The 5236-nt window shown below is 36.8% G+C and overlaps 1 pseudogene; it reads right to left on the reverse strand.

The window, feature by feature from the left end:
- Positions 1-598: 598 nt before the first annotated feature.
- On the reverse strand, positions 599-711 carry LOC113832643 (annotated as a pseudogene).
- Between the last annotated feature and the right edge of the window lie 4525 nt (positions 712-5236).

Here is a 5236-nt window from a genome sequence, read left to right on the forward strand (position 1 = left end):
ATTCCTAGCATACTTTATTTTACTGAGTCTCCCCCCAGAAACACAACCAAAAAATATTTAACCTGTTCACTTTTTGAACCTGTCAAACTGATTATGAAGTTAGTGAACACATTGCTCTCATGATCCTGTTGGTGATTTTACTTGCCGTAGTCTGTTTCAAAGCTGAAATTCTTTGTAGAAACTATCATCTTAAAAATGGTCCTAATGCTAAGAAGGCAGCTATAGCTGAAGATGACAGACTGGGCATGTTAACAATAGATATTTATTTATTTTCTTCTTTTTTTTTGTTGAGACAGGGTTTCTCTGTGTAGCTTTGGAGCCTATCCTGGTACTCTCTCTGGAGACCAGGCTGGCCTCGAACTCACTCTTTCAATTTTTTTAGGGTGTAACTTTCAGCCTTGGATTATTCTAGACAAGCACTCTACTAATGAGTGAAATCCTCATCCCTTTCAAGGTATTTTCTAGTTTCCTTTGTGACTTCCTTAATTTGTAATTCTTTTCTAAGCTGAACATATTTTGTTTCTTTGATTTAGTGTATACTTTAATTTCCATATATATGAGTGTATACATATATATGGGTTTTTAATTTTTCATTATATTTGATTTCAAATTTCATTGCAATGTCATCTTAAATTTATGTATAATTTTAATTAGCAATAATCACACCTCAGATAAACCTTATTGGCTATGATACTGCCACTGCACAAAGCTTTATGTATAATTTTAAACTTCTTGCAATTATTAAGACTTGTATTTTATTGTAACATGTAGTTTGTATGCACAGAACAGAAATGTGAAGGCAGGAGACGAGCATAAATAAGTGTACTGAACATTGTCAATGTTGGTGCGCCCTTAGATTTGCAATAACCTAGCTGCTAAAATTTCTTTAAATATTTTAGTCTTGATAGTGGTATTGTAGTATATACACTACTGTGAACTCAGTGTTTCTACTAGTGAAGAGAGCTGGCATCTTCTCAGTTGATGATATGATTGATAAACCTTTTAAAAGTCTCTGGACTGTTTTTCTCAGATGAGTAATACTCCATTGTGTAAATGTCCCACATTTTCTTTATCCATTCTTTAGTTGAGGGGCATCTAGGTTGCTTCCAGGTTCTCAATATTACAAATAATGGTGCTGTGAACATAATTGAACAAATGTCTTTGCTGTATGAATGTGCATCCTTTGGGTGTATGCCTAAGTGTGGAATTGCTGGTTCTTGAGGCAGACTGATTCCCAATTTCCTGCAAAACCACCTTACTGATTTCCAAAGTGGCTGTACAAGTTGGCACTCCCACCAGCAGTGGAAGAGTGTTCCCCTTTCTCCACATCCTCTCCAGCATAAACTCTCATTGGTGTTTTTTTATTTTACCATTCTGATTGGTGTAAGATGGTATCTCAAAGTTGTTTGATTTGCATTTCCCCCATGGCTAAGGATGTTGAACATTTTCTTATGTGTCTTTCAGCCATTTTAGATTCCTCTATTGAGAATTCTCTGTTTAGATCTGTACCCCAGTTTTTAATTGGATTAATTGATATTTTAGTAACTAGCTTCTTGAATTCTGTCAGATGTGGGTTGCTGAAGATCTTTTCCCATTTTGTGAGCTGCCATTTTTTTTTGTCTTGTAGACTATGTCCTTTGCCTTACAGAAGCTTCTCAGTTTCATGAGGTCCCATTTATTAATTGTTGATCTCAGTGTCTTTGCTACTGGTGTTATATTTAGGAAGCAGTATCCTGCTCCAATTCATTCAAAGGTACCTCTAACTTTTTCTTCTAAGTGGCTCAGTTTGGCTAGATTTATGTTGATGTCTTTGATCCATTTGGACTTAAGTTTTGTGCATGGTGACAGATATGGATCTATCTGCAATGTTCTATATGTAAACATCCAGTTATGCCATCACCATTTGTTGAAGATGCTTGAAATTCACAGGCAAATGGATGGAACTAGAAGAAACCATCCTGAGTGAGGAAATCTAGTCATAGAAAGACGAAGATGGTATGAATTAATTCACATTCGGATATGAAACATACAGCAAAGGATTACCAACCTGCAATCCACACCCCCAGAGAAGCTAGTAAACAAGAAAGACTCTAAGAGAAACATACATTGTCCCCTGGAGAAGGGGAAAGGGACAAGTGCTCCTGAACAAATTGGGGGCATGGGCAGGAATAGGAGAAAGAGGAGGGGAAAAGAGGAAGTGGAGGATAATGTGAGGGATCAGGAAGATTAAGTCAAGGGAACTATAAAGGAGATACCATAATTTAGGGAGCCATCATACATTTAAAGATAAATCTGGCACTAGGGAAATGTTCTAGAGAGGAAGGAGTGATAAGCAAAGGGGTCAAGACAGTTCCAGGGAAACCCACAGAAATATCTGACCTGAGCTCTGTGAGCTCATGGACTCCAGTTTGAGAGCTGAGGAACCGCCATAGGACTGAAGCAGACCCCCTGAATGTGGGTGTCAGCCTGGATGCCTGGGCAGTTTATAGGGCCTCTGGCAGTGGAACCAGTATTTATCCGTAGTGTAAGAACAGATTTCAGGAACCCATTCTCCATGGAGGGATACTCTCTTAGCTTAGATACACAGAGGAGGGAGTAGGCCCTGCCCCAAATGAGTTGACAGACTTTGAGGGTCCCTCATGGAAGGTCTCACCCTCCCTTAAAGGTGGATGGAGGAATAGATGGGGCATCAGTGTGGGGCAAGGAAGGAAGGGAGGGAGAGGAACTAGGACTGATGTGTAAAATAAGGTCGTTTCTAATTTAAATGAACTTAAAAAAACAGTCTCTTGATATAAGTTGTTGTTGGCTCTATAGATTATACAAAGCCATCATTGCAGATGCAGTTTTCCCATCATGTCAAGGGTTCTTTTCTTCCTTGTTGATGTCTTGCTGAGTCTTCATGATTAGCCAGGTGGCTACATACATTCTACATGTTTAAATCATGGGAAGTAAACAATGATGATCTCTCAAAAGTACTAGTAAATATTCCTGGTTGTCTCCATATTTGGCTCATGTAATTCCAAAGCAACTACTGGGCATGTTCTAGTTGTCTCTTCCTAACTTACACTATTTCACTGAGGACCAATTTTCTTCACTGAGGACCAATTTTCTTCAAAGCCCATAAAGGAAGAAAATAGATTTTGTTGCTTTCTCAATGCAATCTTGTAACTACAGAATGGATATCTATGCATCATTTTTAATAAATAAATAAAGTTATATACAGGAAAAGAGAAACAATTATCTCTTCCTAATAAAGATGTAAGCTAGAGTAGCCAATATGAAAATTAGTGTGGAGAATTTCACACACCTAAAATTGGAGCAAACATATGATCATCTATACTGCTCCTTGTCATTACCTAAAGTATTTTAGATCCACTTTGGGGACAGTTGCCCTCCCATGTTTGCCATTTTTCTGTTCACATTAGCAAAGGAATTGAAACTTAGAAAGTTCAGCTTTCACAATCACTGCCTTAAAGGACTAACATGCATTTGAATGTTTAATAGCACAAATATTACTAAAGAATTTTTTGTCCATTTGCATCCTGACATAGGAAAAATAATTTTCTGCAGTTCAGTAAAAGACAGATTTGCTGGAATTCTATATTTTTATATGTCTCTTAAACACATGTAGTTAATTATTACTCTTCTTCTCTATGTCAAATGCCGTCTTACCTAATCATCTACTTTCTTCTAAGTTTATAAGAAATTATATTCTATTTTAATCTGTCTTCCTCGGAAATTTTGTAATGATGACATACTAAAAATTTATTTTTGCTCCTTTATAAGCTGTAATAACAGATCAATTTTGTTATTAAACCTTGAGTTTACATTTCAATTCCCATCTGAATTCAAAGTGTACCAACTTCCATATATTGCTCAGGCTTGAAGATGTTAATTTAAATCCTGCTTTTCAGCATTCATATTGACTTTTTCTTCCTTTAACTGAATGCTCCACTGCATGTTGTATTCAATTTCCTTGAATTTCTTCTCATTCATTTACATTTTCCTATAACAAATGTCTTAACATTTTCTGTTGTTCTTTCATTGCCAGAGTAGAAAGCAGAAGAGTAGATGGTATTGAGTTTAGGTGCTCAGGCTACCTAGCCAACTCCTTGATAAAGGGTTCTTTTTCATTGAGTTAGTTAATTATGAATACTAGTTATTCTTCTAAACCTGCGGTGTATTTTCTTTTAATTATGGAGTTCTTTAAACTTATATGATAATAGCTTTAAATTAATGCATTTCGAATAGAAAATTTCCATCATCTTGCCTATGAATATAATCACTTCCATGAGAGAAATTTTGTAAGATATATTTATCCCAGACAACAGTTTATAATCTTGATATTGCCATTAAAAACAAAACAAAACAAAAACAAAATACTACAAAACAAATAAAAATGTTTGACCTAGCTATACTCTCTAATATTTTAAAATATGACTTCTTTCTACCACATATAAAATTTCCATATGAATGTGACTTTACTCAAGACAATTGTAAAATAGAAAAGTACTATCCTAAGTCAAGGATAGTATTGTTTAAAAAGACAGGGAGGGAAACCAGAATAGGACTGAACCAGGCCCGCTGAATGTGGGTATCAGTTAGGAGGCCTGGGAAGTCTATGGGTCCTCTGGTAGTGGATCAGTATTTATCCCTACTGTACGAACGGAATTTGGGAGCCCATTCCCCATAAAGGGATATTCGCTGTGCCTAGACACATGGAGGAGGGCTTAGGCACTGCCCCAAATGATGTGACAGACTTTGATGATCCCCAATGGAAGGCCTTACCCTCCCTGGGGAGCAGAAGGGGGACGGGATGGGGGTTATTGTGGGGCATGGGAGAATGGGAGGGAGAGGGAACTGGGATTGATATGTAAAATAAGATTGTTTCTAATTTAAATAAAAAAATCTAGAGAAAAAAGAAAAAGAAAAAAAGACGGTAGGGGTCTGGATAGATGACTCAGCAGCTGAGAGCAGTAGCTGCTGTTCCAGAGGACCTGGGTTCAATTCCCGGCTTCCACATGGCAGTTCATAACTGTCTGTACACCTATAAAGACATGCACACAGGGAAATCTGAATGTACATGAAATAAAAATGAATAAATTATTTTTAAAAGGCAAGGTTTTCAGAGGACAAACTGAACTATGAGGAAAAGTACCAGAAAGCAGGGGTGAGTCACAGACCATTTGTGTTTTCTAGCTAATTTCAACCTTCAGGACAAGATATATTTGTATCT

The sequence above is a fragment of the Cricetulus griseus genome (assembly GCF_003668045.3).
Source record: "Cricetulus griseus strain 17A/GY chromosome 1 unlocalized genomic scaffold, alternate assembly CriGri-PICRH-1.0 chr1_0, whole genome shotgun sequence".
NCBI lineage: Eukaryota > Metazoa > Chordata > Mammalia > Rodentia > Cricetidae > Cricetulus > Cricetulus griseus.